This window comes from Salmo salar, unplaced genomic scaffold, assembly GCF_965601325.2.
Source record: "Salmo salar unplaced genomic scaffold, fSalSal1 ptg000152l, whole genome shotgun sequence".
NCBI lineage: Eukaryota > Metazoa > Chordata > Actinopteri > Salmoniformes > Salmonidae > Salmo > Salmo salar.
This window is the reverse complement of record NW_027675323.1, coordinates 2,364,700-2,380,860: the sequence shown is the minus strand read 5'-3', so window position 1 is coordinate 2,380,860 and position 16,161 is coordinate 2,364,700. Positions and strand designations below refer to the sequence as shown.

General features: G+C 40.4%; 1 pseudogene; it reads right to left on the bottom strand.

The window, feature by feature from the left end:
* Positions 1–2,408: 2,408 nt before the first annotated feature.
* Positions 2,409–10,856, bottom strand: LOC145866991 (uncharacterized; annotated as a pseudogene).
* Positions 10,857–16,161: the final 5,305 nt, after the last annotated feature.

Genomic DNA, 16,161 nt, shown 5'->3' with positions numbered 1-16,161 from the left:
AAACCAGGGTATTTAGTGGCTTGTAGTTTGTAAATCCATATCTTCATGTAAACCAGGGTATTTAGTGGCCTGTAGTTTGTAAATCCATATCTTCATGTAAACCAGGGTATTTAGTGGCCTGTAGTTTGTAAATCCATATCTTCATGTAAACCAGGGTATTTAGTGGCCTGTAGTTTGTAAATCCATATCTTCATGTAAACCAGGGTATTTAGTGGCCTGTAGTTTGTAAATCCATATCTTCATGTAAACCAGGGTATTTAGTGGCCTGTAGTTTGTAAATCCATATCTTCATGTAAACCAGGGTATTTAGTGGCCTGTAGTTTGTAAATCCATATCTTCATGTAAACCAGGGTATTTAGTGGCCTGTAGTTTGTAAATCCATATCTTCATGTAAACCAGGGTATTTAGTGGCCTGTAGTTTGTAAATCCATATCTTCATGTAAACCAGGGTATTTAGTGGCCTGTAGTTTGTAAATCCATATCTTCATGTAAACCAGGGTATTTAGTGGCCTGTAGTTTGTAAATCCATATCTTCATGTAAACCAGGGTATTTAGTGGCCTGTAGTTTGTAAATCCATATCTTCATGTAAACCAGGGTATTTAGTGGCCTGTAGTTTGTAAATCCATATCTTCATGTAAACCAGGGTATTTAGTGGCCTGTAGTTTGTAAATCCATATCTTCATGTAAACCAGGGTATTTAGTGGCCTGTAGTTTGTAAATCCATATCTTCATGTAAACCAGGGTATTTAGTGGCCTGTAGTTTGTAAATCCATATCTTCATGTAAACCAGGGTATTTAGTGGCCTGTAGTTTGTAAATCCCAAAACTTTCCCTTTGGTTTAACTGTTTAAGACGGTCCCCTTTTCTAATAGAGGCCGGAATGTGATCAATACCCACAAAATACAGTACTGAAGCAGAGAACATTAAAATAATCATTCAAAATAATTGGGGAATTATCCAAAGTGATACTCTACTACACCAAGTCTTTCCTGAGCCACCAGTCATAAGCTTTAAAAGATGTCCTACCCTAAATGATAAATTAGTACACAGTTATCTTCCGGGTGACTCTCAAAAAACTTGGCTTGACCACAAACCCAAGGGCTCTTTTAAATATAACCACTGCAGAAATATTGCACAGAAAAAGTATTTTGTTGATACAGCTTCCAAAATGGAGTATTACGTCAAGCATTTCATTAACTGCAAAACCACTCATGTCATCTATAGATTGGAATGTCCACAGTGCAAGGTGTTCTACATTGGACGGACAAAGAGACGCCTTCAAGACCGCCTAGCAGAACACAAGTACGCCATACGGGTAGGCAATGACGACTACCCCATGGCAAGGCACTATAAGTCCTTACACCAAGGCAACCCTGCCTCCATCTCTTCGCCCCAACCCGGGCTCAAACCAGGGAGCCTTGCACACATCAACAACTGACACCCCACGAAGCAACGTTACCCATCGCGCCACAAAAGCCGCGGCCCTTGCAACGCAAGGGGAAACCCTACTTCAAGTCTCAGAGCGAGTGACGTCACCGATTGAAACGCTATTAGCGCGCACCACCGCTAACTAACTAGCCATTTCACATCGGTTACACCTACAAGCTGTGGGTATTGATCACATTCCGGCCTCTATTAGAAAAGGGGACCGTCTTAAACAGTTAAACCAAAGGGAAAGTTTTGGGATTAAATATTTATGTCCCCTTAGTGGTTCATCACGTCAGCAAAAGGGAATATGTTCCATTTATGTTTATTTAGTGCAAATTGTCCACTGGTATTGCTGTATGAAAGTGAATTTCCCCCCAGGCATACATACATGTTCTTTGTTATTACCGGAGCCACTGCCTGTTCACCCTGCTATCATTCAGAAGGCGAGATCAGTACAGGTGCATCAAAGCTGGGACCGAAAGACTGAAAAACAGCTTCTATCTCCAGGCCATCAGACTGGTAAACAGCTTCTATCTCCAGACCATCAGACTGTTAAACAGCTTCTATCTCCAGGCCATCAGACTGATAAACAGCTTCTATCTCCAGGCCATCAGACTGTTAAACAGCTTCTATCTCCAGGCCATCAGACTGTTAAACAGCTTCTATCTCCAGGCCATCAGACTGTTAAACAGCTTCTATCTCCAGGCCATCAGACTGATAAACAGCTTCTATCTCAAGGCCATCAGACTGTTATATAGCACAGAGAGGCTGCAGCCTACATATAGACTTGACATCATTGGCCACTTTAATAAATGGAACACTAGTCCCTTTAATAATGTTTACATATCATTTCTCATCTCATATGTATAAACTGTATCTCAGTCTATGCTGCTCTGACATTGTTTATCCATATATTCCTAATTCCATTACGAACCAGCTCTGAGTTCGCAACAAAAGGGAGACAATGTGGAGACAAGGAGTATCAAAAATATATATTTATTAGATAACACAACCAAAATCAACAAGGTGTCTGCATGGAGAGAGTCTCCCTTCATGACTGTGGAAGAGGTCTATTTATCCTGGGACACACCCGGGCCCAGGTTAACCACTCCACCACGCCTTCAGCAGGCTGGAAACGTGATACTGTTTTTCATACCAAGAGTCTGTTGATTGGCCAGTCATTGGGTTAATTTGTTGAAATCAAATCAAGCTTTATTTATACAGCACATTTCAGACATGGATGCAACACAATGGTTTCACAGGAAAAAATAAAAAAATGAAAATAAACAGAAATATTTAGTAAACAACAAACAGAAGACTAACAACTGAAAGACTAATGAGCATTCTAAGGAAATGCCATTGATTAAAATATTAATTGGATGCAACATCCAACCCAAAATACCAGCTTGTTTTACTACTTTGTTTGTTGTTACATTCCCCACCAAGAAAAATCTCAAATGTTGCTCAAATAGAAGAGGAAACTAACAAAGAGTCACTGACAACAACCACAACTAAACAGGTGGGGTTTTAGGAGGGGCTCTGAAAGACACTATGGGGGTGTCCACTGAAAGTTGACTAGTAACAACAACTGGGACCTAAAAGACACCCACCATGAGACCCACTAAATCTACCCAAGAAGAGGAAAACAAAAGACAATCCCACACCAAACTTAAAGACAGGAAGCAAACCAAAAAGGTGGAACAACTAAAGGTGTTGACTCTCCACATGTATCAAGACAACTGGAGCACTGGGCCAGACACTCTTAAATAGAACCTGGACCAGCTCAGGTGAAACACCTTCCCACTAACGAGATGGACAAGCCAGCACAGGTGTAACACATACTGACTAACCAGGCGACACCAATATGTACCCAAGACACATTTCAGTTGAATGCATTCAGTTGTACAATCAATCAATCAATCAAATCAAATGTATTTATAAAGCCCTTCTTACATCAGCTGATATCTCAAAGTGCTGTACAGAAACCCAGCCTAAAACCCCAAACAGCAAGCAATGCAGGTGTAGAAGCACGGTGGCTAGGAAAAACTCCCTAGAAAGGCCAGAACCTAGGAAGAAACCTAGAGAGGAACCAGGCTATGAGGGGTGGCCAGTCCTCTTCTGGCTGTGCCGGGTGGAGATTAGAACAGAACATGGCCAAGATGTTCAAATGTTCATAGTTGACCAGCAGGGTCAAATAATAATAATCACAGTGGTTGTCGAGGGTGCAACAGGTCAGCACCTCAGGAGTAAATGTCAGTTGGCTTTTCATAGCCGATCATTCAGATCTCTACAACTTCCATTTCACTTAATGCTTCTACAATGCTTCACCTTCTACAATATAAACATGGTGTCTACTGGATGTCAACAATTAAAAACAAGAAAAAACACGTATTTCTAAATAATAATATACAATCAACAAATAAAAACAAGAAAACAAAATAATAATTATTTATTACACGTATAATTTTTTTATCCTTTTTCTTTCTATAGAATCCTACAATTCTAGCTTCTAGAACTCTCGTCTTCCTAAAACTCACTAGCTTCTAGAACTCTCGTCTTCCTAAAACTCACTAGCTTCTAGAACTCTCCTCTTCCTAAAACTCACTAGCTTCTAGAACTCTCATCTTCCTAAAACTCACTAGCTTCTAGAACTCTCGTCTTTCTAAATCCCACTAGCTTCTAGAACTCTCGTCCACTTGGAACGAGCCCAAACAAAACTCATCTCCAATACGGAAAAACGTGCAGTCAAAATAAATTGGGATCCATGGCAACGCAATGGCTAAACACAAAACATTTTTGACTGCCCAGCCTTGAGACAATCAGCTACCAAGTTGCCCTTAAAACGGACATGTCTGATTTCAAGAGGAAACTCTGGCAATATCCGTAGTAACTTTCCACCTCAGCTTCTCTCGCTTTTCAGGGTTCACTAGATAGGCATGTTGTTGGATCGGGGCCCAGTCCCCAATGTCATGCTCTAGTACATTTGGGTTGGCACATCTGAGAATGAACACAGATATTCTAAAATGACATTATAAAATGATCCCTGATATTATGTCAATATAATTGTACCCAAAAATTGTCAGTTGGTTGCATAAATCATTGATTACTAAATACTACATTAATTGTAAATATGAAATATCAAACCAAATGTACACCCCTTTGTTATGTATTGGCAATAATTAACTTAATGGTGAGGCATAAAATAATAAAACATGTATATTTTGTCAGGCTGAATGTTTGAAATATGAGGTGATTTGAGTCATGCTTCTTCAGTAGTGGAATAAAGACAATTAGAATTTGAATGTTGTCAATAAATGCTGGAGTGATGTAGGATTGTTAATACAATTGATTATAGACCAATTTATTATACTGAGTCAATGTGTATAGGCTGCAAGGATGTTGAATTTAAGTTGTTTTCAAGTCAATGAAAAAAACGACATCTTCTCAACTTTCACTTTCAACTAAAACTGAATGTGTATTGGATGTTGGGCATAGTCTTATTTTCAACATCTTTTCAATTACATTTTGCTAGGTGGGATATTTTCCATGCATGGAAAGGGGTTGGAGGCAAAGGACAAATAAATAAGTGCTACCAAACATAACAAGCATTTCACAAACACTACAGTGTATAAATAAGACGCATTAAATAAAACCACAATGAGGACAAGTTTTCATTAATCATTGGGTACATCGTACGAAAAGCATCACAATTATCTTAAATAGGGAAATATTTCAAGTTCAGAATCACAACATAAAATACATAGGCATTTCATCATTAAGTCCTTTAGGAAATAATGTCTGGTGGGCGTGTCCAAATCAAAAACCAAAATGCAGAAACAGTTTGGGATGAATTGAAAATCTAAACATAAAATGTGCTATATACACAAACATCTGCCACAATAATCATATTACTTGTATTTTTATTAAACAAGCTTCTTATAAACTGCACAAGCACCAGAAACACTGTTGTTATGACAAGTAGCAATAAATCACTGATATCGATTAGGGGGGAAATCAGGTTGTACGTGCTGTTGAAACTAACACAACTAAAAAAACACATGGAAATGGGAGATATATTTTACCTCACTGGTTGGAGGACAACCTGCAGAAGACAGTCAGCTACATTTTGGAGTGATGCATTTAAATTTAGGGGTCGCTAAACAAAGGAACACAACACTTATTCATCGATATCATGCTAAAATCATTTGTGTGACAGGAGGGAGATGAAGTTGCACGTCCTGTTAAAACTAACAGCTCAAAAACCACACAGAATCTGGGAATAATGTGTACATCCCTGGTTAGAGGACAACTGGTAGAAAACAGCTGGCTACATTTTGAAGTGTTGCATTTTGATTCCAGTGGGTCACCAACATGGTAAGTGTAACAACTCTTTTTTTGTTAGTCACTTTTTGTTATATCACGTAAATAGTACTCTTCCATTTCAGAGCCTGGATTTTCCCTCTGAGGCTAATATCCATATAATGTTGAAATCAATAGAACAGGGGACAAACGTTTAGGGTTCTACATTGTGACATTATTAAAATACTCCTTCTACAATGTTAAAACATTCTACATTGTGACATTAATTCATTGATATCATGAAACAACTCCTTCATGTATGTATTTTCTGATATTTGATCAGAGATCTTTTATCAGATTATCTCTGGTCACAGCTATGAGGTTTCTCTCCTGTGTGTGTTCTCTGGTGTTGAGTCAGAGAGCCAGAATCAGCAAAACTCTTCCCACATTGATCACAGCTATAAGATTTCTCTCCTGTGTGTGTTCTCTTGTGTGATGTCAGATGGCCAGATTGACCAAATCTCTTCCCACATTGATCACAGCTATAAGGTTTCTCTCCTGTGTGTCTTCTCTGGTGTAATATCAGACCCCCAGACTCAGTAAAACTCTTCCCACATTGATCACAGCTATAAGGTTTCTCTCCTGTGTGTATTCTCTGGTGCACTGTCAGCTGGCCAGATCTACCAAAACTCTTCCCACATTGATCACAGCTATAGGATTTCTCTCCTGTGTGTATTCTCTGGTGCACTGTCAGATTGCTAGATTGACCAAAACTCTTCCCACATTGATCACAGCTATAAGGTTTCTCTCCTGTGTGTCTTCTCTGGTGTAATATCAGACCCCCAGACTCAGTAAAACTCTTCCCACATTGATCACAGCTATATGGTTTCTCTCCTGTGTGTGTTCTCTGGTGCACTGTCAGATTGCTAGATTGACCAAAACTCTTCCCACATTGATCACAGCTATAAGGTTTCTCTCCTGTGTGTCTTCTCTGGTGTAATATCAGACCCCCAGACTCAGTAAAACTCTTCCCACATTGATCACAGCTATATGGTTTCTCTCCTGTGTGTGTTCTCTGGTGCACTGTCAGATTGCTAGATTGACCAAAACTCTTCCCACATTGATCACAGCTATAAGGTTTCTCTCCTGTGTGTCTTCTCTGGTGTAATATCAGACCCCCAGACTCAGTAAAACTCTTCCCACATTGATCACAGCTATATGGTTTCTCTCCTGTGTGTGTTCTCTGGTGCACTGTCAGATTGCTAGATTGACCAAAACTCTTCCCACATTGATCACAGCTATAAGGTTTCTCTCCTGTGTGTCTTCTCTGGTGTAATATCAGACCCCCAGACTCAGTAAAACTCTTCCCACATTGATCACCGCTATATGGTTTCTCTCCTGTGTGTGTGGTTTCTCTCCTGTGTGTGTTCTCTGGTGCACTGTCAGATTGCTAGATTGACCAAAACTCTTCCCACATTGATCACAGCTATAGGGTTTCTCTCCTGTGTGTGTTCTCTGATGAATTTTAATGCCTGTTGATGAGGTGAATCTCTTCCCACAGTCAGAGCAGCAGTGAGTTCTCTTCCCTGTGGATCTCTGCGGGTGTTTCTTGAGGTGTTCTGATCTGGAGAGACTCTTCTCTGCCTCGTCAGCATCATGATGTTGTTGAGGCTCCTCAGAGGATCCAAGATAGTCACGTCTCTCTCCTGTGTGAACAACAAAGTCAGACAGATGATTAAAGGCCCACAACAGCAGAAATCCACTGTAAAAGGTGATGCCAACAGCGTAGCCATGATGTTATACAACAATTGACATCTGTAATGAATGTAAAAATGATTTGACAATTGTCTTAAAATGAGCAAGAATAGTCATATTTTGTCTTGTTTTCACATTAGTAGTAACATCAATGATTGTAGGCTAGAAATAAGTTATTCATGTTGTTGAACCTCTAAGCAGTGTGCCAGACGACTTTTGGTCTCCAATATAGGCCCCTTTCTGTGTTTGCTAAAATTGCGGCACGAGGGCGATGCACATGCAATTTGGTTGTAGAAACTCCTCCCTGCTAATGAGGAAACCGATAGTTATGGATGTAGTGTATCTGCTAATGAGGAAACCACTAGTTATGGATGTAGTATATCTGCTAATGAGGAAACCGATAGTTATGGATGTAGTATATCTGCCTGGAGCAAAAATGGTGAGCAAAGATTTTAGTTTTTCACAATGTATTCTGAATGTGAACGGGGAAAAACTCAGGGAAGTAACTTCCATTTCCAGGTTGCTTATGAGTGCATTTCACGCTACTTTGGATTATAATTGTAAAGCTCGCTTGAATGTCCTGCTTAATATAATGTTTGCTACAGTATTAAGAACCGAGTTAATGACCGTATCCATTTGGGTGTTGTCAATAAAGTTATGATTTTTTAAATGTATTTTTAATTACATTTTGTTTTTCACCTTTATTTAAGCAGGTAGGCCAGTTGAGAACAAGTTCTCATTTACAACTGCGACCTGGCCAAGATAAAGCAAAGCAGTGCGACACAAACAACACAGAGTTACACATGGAATAAACAAACGTACAGTCAATAACACAATAGAAAAATCTATATACAGTGTGTGCAAATATCTATATACAGTGTGTGCAAATGGAGTACGGAGGTAAGGCAATAAATAGGCCATAGTAGCGAAGTAATTACAATTTAACAAATGAACACTGGAGTGATAGATGTGCAGATGATGATGTGCAAGTAGAAATACTGGTGTGCAAAAGAGCAAAAAAGTAAATAAAAACATGGGGATGAGGTAGGCAGTTGGATGGGCTATTTACAGATGGGCTGTGTACAGCTGCAGCGATCGGTAAGCTGCTCAGATAGCTGATGCTTAAAGTTAGTGAGGAAGATATATGTCTCCAACTTCAGCGATTTTTGCAATTCGTTCAAGTCATTGGCAGCAGAGAACTGGAAAGAAATGTGTCCAAAGTAGGTGTTGGCTTTGGTGATGACCAGTGAGATATACCTCTTTGAGTGCGTGCTATGGGTGGGTGTTGCTATGGTGACCAGTGAGCTGAGTGAAGGCGGCCTAGCAAAGACCTATAGATGACCTGGAGCCAGTGGGTTTGGCGACGAATATGTAGAGAAGGCCAGCCGACGAGAGCATACAGGTCGCAGTGGTGGGTGGTATATGGGGATTTGGTGACAAAACGGATGGCACTGTGATAGACTGCCTCCAGTTTGCTGAGTAGAGTGTTGGAGGCTATTTTGAAAATGACATCGCCGAAGTCAAGGATCGGCAGGAAAGTCAGTTTAACGAGGGTATGTTTGGCAGCGTGAGTGAAGGAGGCTTTGTTGCGAAATATGAAGCTGATTCTAGATTTCATTTTGGATTGGAAATGCTTAACTTCATCGGGGTAGGGGGCAGTATTTTCACGTCCGGATGAAAAGCGTGCCCAGAGTAAACTGCCTGCTACTCAGGCCCAAAAGCTAGAATATGCATATAATTAGTAGATTTGGATAGAAAACACTGAAGTGTCTAAAACGGTTTGAATAATGTCTGTGAGTATAACAGAACTCATATGGCAGGCAAACCTTAGAAAAATCCAACCAGGAAGTGTGGAAATCTGAGGTTTGTAATTTTTCAAGTGATTGCCTATCTAACACACAATATACATCCAATATACAGTGTCTATGGGGTCATATTGCACTTCCTAAGGCTTCCACTAGATGTCAACAGTCTTTAGAATGTTGTTTCAGGCTTCTACTGTGAATGGGGAGAGAATAAGAGCTGATTGAGTCAGGTGTCTGGCCGTCAGCCATTATTTTAGTTACGCACGCAGCCATGAGCACAAGCTCAGTTCTCTTTCCTTTATGAAGACAAAGGAATTATCCGGTTGGAATATTTTTGAAGATTTATGATAAAAACATCCTAAAGATTGATTCTACACATCGTTTGACGTGTTTCTACAAACTGTAATATAACTTTTTTGACTTTTCGTCTGGACTTTAGTGCGCGCGCCTTCTGCATTTGGAATAGTGAACCTAACGCGCGAACAAAATGGAGGTATTTGGACATAAACATGAACTTTATCGAACAAAACGTACATGTATTGTGGAACTGGGATTCCTGGGAGTGCATTCCGATGAAAATCATCAAAGGTAAGTGAATATTTATAATGGTATTTCTGACTTCTGTTGACTCCACAACATGGCGGGTATCTGTATGGCTTGTTTTGGTGTCTGAGCGCTGTACTCAGATTATTGCAAAGTGTGCTTTCGCCGTAAAGCTTTTTTGAAATCTGACACAGCGGTTGCATTAAGGAGAAGTATATCTTTAATTCTATGCATAACAGTTGTATATTTTATCAACGTTTATGATGAGTATTTCTGTAAATTGATGTGCTCATTCATCGGGGGTTTTGGAGGCAAAACATTTCTGAACATTACATGCCAATGTAAAATGGGGTTTTTGGATATAAATATGAACTTTATCGAGCAAAACATACATATATTGTGTAACATGAAGTCCTATGAGTGCCACCTGATGAAGATCATCAAAGGTTAGTGATTAATTTTAGCTATATTTCTGGTTTTTGTGACGCCTCTCCTTGCTTGGAAAATGGCTGTGTGGTTTTTCTTGTCTAGGTGGTGTCCTAACATAATCTTTCGCCGTAAAGTGTTTTTGAAATCGGACACTGTGGTTGGATTAATGAGAAGTGTACCTTTACAATGGTGTATAATACTTGTATGTGTGAGAAATTTGAATTATGAGATTTTTGTTGTTTTGAATTTGGCGCCCTGCTATTTCAATGGCTGTTGGCGAGGTGTGACGGTAGCGTCCCACCTACCCCAGAGAGGTTTTAACATGCCGGTACATACTGCTGTAATAACATGCAAGCAAATTGTCAGCCAAAATATCGTGTAAGGTAACTTACTTGAAAAGAAATGTCTTTATTACATTGCTTAACATGTTCTTAACATTTGTCATAATTAGTTAAAGCAATGAATTTGTATCGGCTCTCGTTGGACTTCGGCTGCATATTTTCCGCCATTTTCTTCAAATCTGAAAATGATGTGAAGCTACGTCCATTTCCTGAAGAATTGCATTATGGGCCCTAAAGTACTGCGTGTATACGTCATATTTTGGCGAATTTAGTACGACATCCGGGAACTTTTGGCATACTAACTACATCAACGACATCATAACCGCCATCGATAAGAGACATTACTGTGCAGCCGTATTCATCGACCTGGCCAAGGCTTTCGACTCTGTCAATCACCACATTCTTATTGGCAAACTCGACAGCCTTGGTTTCTCAAATGATTGCCTCGCCTGGTTTACCTACTACTTCTCTGATAGAGTTCAGTGTGTCAAATCGGAGGGCCTGTTGTCCGGGCCTCTGGCAGTCTATGGGGGTGCCACAGGGTTCAATTCTCAGGCCGACTCTCTTCTCTGTATACATCAATGATGTCGCTCTTGCTGCTGGTGAGTCTCTGATCCACCTCTACGCAGATGACACCATTCTGTATACTTCTGGCCCCTCTTTGGACACTGTGTTAACCTGTTAGGGCTAGGGGGCAGTATTTACACGGCCGGATAAAAAACGTACCCGATTTAATCTGGTTATTACTACTGCCCAGAAACTAGAATATGCATATAATTATTGGCTTTGGATAGAAAACACCCTACAGTTTCTAAAACTGTTTGAATGGTGTCTGTGAGTATAACAGAACTCATATGGCAGGCAAAAACCTGAGAAGATTCCAAACAGGAAGTACCCTCTCTGACCATTCCTTGGGCTTCTTGGCTCTGTTTAAAGAAAATTTAGGATATTTGCTGTAACGTGACACTTCCTACGGCTCCCATAGGCTCTCAGAACCCGGGAAAAAGCTGAATGATGTAATTCCAGCCGCTGGCTGAAAAACTTTAGCGCGTTTGGATGGAAGTCGATCAGAGGGCCATCAGACTGAGGCTCGTGCACGAGGGGATCCCATGCTTTTACTTTCTCTCTCTTTGAACGTAAACACGCTTTCCCTGTCGGAATATTATCGCTTTTTTACGAGAAAAATTGCATAAAAATTGATTTTAAACAGCGGTTGACATGCTTTGAAGTACGGTAATGGAATATTTAGAAATTTTTTGTCACAAAACGCGTCGGGCGCGTAACCCTTATTTACCCTTTCAGATAGTGTCTTGAACGCACGAACAAAACGCCGCTATTTGGATATAACTATGGATTATTTGGGACCAAACCAACATTTGTTATTGAAGTAGAAGTCCTGGGAGTGCATTCTGACGAAGAACAGCAAAGGTAATAACATTTTTCTTATAGTAAATCTGAGTTTGGTGAGTGCTAAACTTGCTGGGTGTCTAAATAGCTAGCCCTGTGATGCCGGGCTATCTACTTAGAATATTGCAAAATGTGCTTTCACCGAAAAGCTATTTTAAAATCGGACATATCGAGTGCATAGAGGAGTTCTGTATCTATAATTCTTAAAATAATTGTTATGCTTTTTGTGAACGTTTATCGTGAGTAATTTAGTACATTTTTAGTAAATTCACCGGAAGTTTGCGGGGGGTATGCTAGTTCTGAACGTCACATGCTAATGTAAAAAGCTGTTTTTTGATATAAATATGAACTTGATTGAACAAAACATGCATGTATTGTATAACATAATGTCCTAGGGTTGTCATCTGATGAAGATCATCAAAGGTTAGTGCTGCATTTAGCTGTCTTTTGGGTTTATGTGACATTATATGCTAGCTTGAAAAATGGGTGTCTGATTATTTCTGGCTGGGTACTCTGCTGACATAATCTAATGTTTTGCTTTCGTTGTAAAGCCTTTTTGAAATCGGACAGTGTGGTTAGATTAACAAGAGTCTTGTCTTTAAAATGGTGTAAAATAGTCATATGTTTGAGAAATTTAAGTAATAGCATTTCTAAGGTATTTGAATAACGCGCCACTGGCTGTTACGTAGGTGGGACGAAATCGTCCCACTGGCCCTAGAGAAGTTAACTAACCTCCAAACGAGCTTCAATGCCATACAACTCTCCTTCCGTGGCCTCCAACTGCTCTTAAACGCAGGTAAAACTAAATGCATGCTATTCAATCGATCACTGCCCGCACCTGCTCGCCCGTCCAGCATCACTACTCTGGACGGCTCTGACTTAGAATACGTGGACAACTACAAATACCTGGGTGTCTGGTTAGACTGTAAACTCTCCTTCCAGACTCACATTAAGCATCTCCAATCCAAAATTAAATCTAGAATCGGCTTCCTATATCTCAACAAAGCATCCTTCATACCCTCGTAAAACTGACCATCCTACCGATCCTCGACTTCGGTGATGTCATCTATAAAATAGCCTCCAAAACTCTACTCAACAAACTGGATGCAGTCTATCACAGTGCCATCCGTTTTGTCACCAAAGTCCCATATACCACCCACCATTGCGACCTGTACGCTCTCGTTGGTTGGCCCTCGTTTCATACTCGTCGCCAAACCCACTGGCTACAGGTTATCTACAAGTCTCTGCTAGGTAAAGCCCCGTCTTATCTCAACTCACTGGTCACCATAGCACCACCCACTCGTAGCATGCGCTCCAGCAGGTATATCTCACTGGTCACCCCCAAAGCCAACACCTCCTTTGGTCGTCTTTCCTTACAGTTCTCTGCTGCCAATGACTGGAACGAACTGCAAAAATCTCTGAAGCTGGAGACTCATATCTCCCTCACTAGCTTTAAGCACCAGCTGTCAGAGCAGCTCACAGATCACTGCACCTGTACATAGCCCATCTGTAAACAGCCCATCTATCTACCTACCTCATCCCCATACTGTATTTATTTATCTTGCTCCTTTGCACCCCAGTATCTCTACTTGCACATTCGTCTTCTGCACATCTACCATTCCAGTGTTTAATTGCTTTATTGTAATTATTTGACCACCATGGTCTATTTATTGTCTTAACTTACCTCATTTGCACTCACTGTATATAGACCTTTTGTTTTCTTTTGTTCTACTGTATTATTGACTGTATGTTTTGTTTATTCCATGTGTTGTTGTATGTGTCGAATTGCTACGCTTTATCTTGGCCAGGTCGCAGTTGCAGTTGCAAATGAGAACTTGTTCTCAACTAGCCTACCTGGTTAACAATTTGACCCCCACAGGAAATCTTCACTGGCAGTTATAGAAAGACCCATTTACTATATAACCATTGATTCTTGAAGAATATAAATTATAAATGCCTCAAACTGTATTACCCCACCAGAAACCAAAACATAAGCTTGTATAACGCCACTGTTTGTAAACAAGCACTGTATAGCTGTGAAATCTGGTTAAAACTATCATTTTGACCTGATGGATGGCCAGTCCTTGTATTTATAGTGTAGTCAATTCAGGGGGTAGTCCTGAGCTGAACTCAATCCTGGGTCCAGCAACTGTCAACACCTTACAACTGTTACACCAAGATGTCTGAACTTCTTGAAGAGGTCTCTAGGTGTTGGGTTACGGTTGCTACAATAGCTTCCTCTATGAATGTGAGAGTGGTTACACTTCTTCCCCCATCCCTCAGCTGTTTACCAAACCAAGCCTCTGGGCAGCCATTTTGACCATTTTGACAATCAACCAATCTGCAGTTCATACAACAACAAAGCTGTAATTCCACCACTGTTTTGGTTATAAGATGATTATGGGGTTGGAGAAATGTAACTACTTTCAAATTCATAGACAGACCTATGGATGCAAGGACTGACCATCCATGATATCAACATTATAGTTTTAACCATGTTGAGGCTATACAGTGTTGGTTTACATTGTTTCTAAACATTGGAGTAAAAAAAGCTTATTTAGGGTTATGATGGGGTACAACAGTTGAACTAAGCTCATGAGGCATGTGATATATTCTTCAAGAATCAATGGCTATAAATAAATCATTTAAAAAGTCTAAATATGGATGTAGCTATTGCATATTTCCCCTTTAACACCAAACATCAGTTCAACAACTGCAGAGTTTGTGCCTCTGTATTTAAGACAGTACTTACTAGTGTTAATCAGGGAACGGTTTCTCAAAACCATCTTATGGCTAAGTTCACCGTTAGAACCATTGGACGCCTTAAGATGCGTTTGGGAAACCGGGCCCAGATGTCCAGTTTCCTCCTCTTCATCTTCTTCCAATGTGACAGTCATCTCCCCCTCCTCCTCTTTCACCCCATAAACTGCATCCTCCTCTTTCTCTTCCTCCTCTTCTTTCACTGAAACGTCTTTCTCCTCTTTCACTCTGAACGCGACTTCCTCTTCTTTCACTGAAACGTCTTTCTCTTCTTCTTTCACAGTTACAGCCTCACCCTCCACTTGTTTTTGTATTGAAACAGCCTCCTCTTCCTTCTCCTCTTTCACGAAAACGTTCAGCCACAGTCCCTCTTTCTCCGTCCAGCAGACCTCTTCTTTAGCAGGAGGAGAGTAGCTTGGTGAGCTCATGGTCGGGGATGTTAGCTAGCTAGGCTAATGCTAACTTAACCAGCCCGCTAGCTGATCAATAACAAAAACACCGTAAATATGAAATTAAAACGGATAACTAACTAGACGACAGAAGTGGGTTTAAAACACAGTGGCTAATATACACTAAAGCATCTAAAGAGCTTTATTGGTTCGGCTATTTTGTCTAGCAAGCTACCGAGGTGGCTGAATAACTGTTGTTGCTGTTGAAAGAAGCGTTCCGTCCACTAGATTATACGTCACAACAACAGCATTACCTTAAATTCCCAGACCGCCATCTGCTGACTGGAGTGGGTAACGCAGTTGAGTAAAATGTCTATTTTATTTTCAGACAAGTTTGATTGTAGGAAGATTTTTTTACTCACCAGTGTAACAACACGGTGTGGTTAAAGACTTAGTAAGCTAGTTGTAGTCACGATCTGGTTCCCTATAAGGACAAACAGTTATGTTTTTTGCGTTATTACAAATGTATTGTAATGAAACAGCAGGGAGCAGGTCTCGAACCCTCGACCTTCAAGCCCGAAGTCCAGCGCGCTATCGACTGTGCCGCAAAAGCTCGAACGGCAGAGTCAATATCCGTGCTTATAAACCCAGGGTCGTTACAGTATTAACTTATTTAGGGAAATCTTCTAAACTACCCACAATGCACTATTTTCCAACGTCATATGTATTATCAACTCTATGCTACCGGGTTTGTATGCCAGTGTAACGGTGTAATGAAGTTACATTTAAAACATTTATTTAACCTTTATTTAACAAGGCAAACCAGCTAAGGACAAATTCTTATTTACAATAACGGACCCGTGTCTGTAGTTTTGATCCCGGGTCTGTAGTGATGCCTCTACCACTGAGATGCAGGACCTTAGACTGCTGCTCGTGTGTTTACATTACATTCAGTGATAAAGGTATGGGATTCTGGGTAATCCACAATAGATTTATGGAGAATTT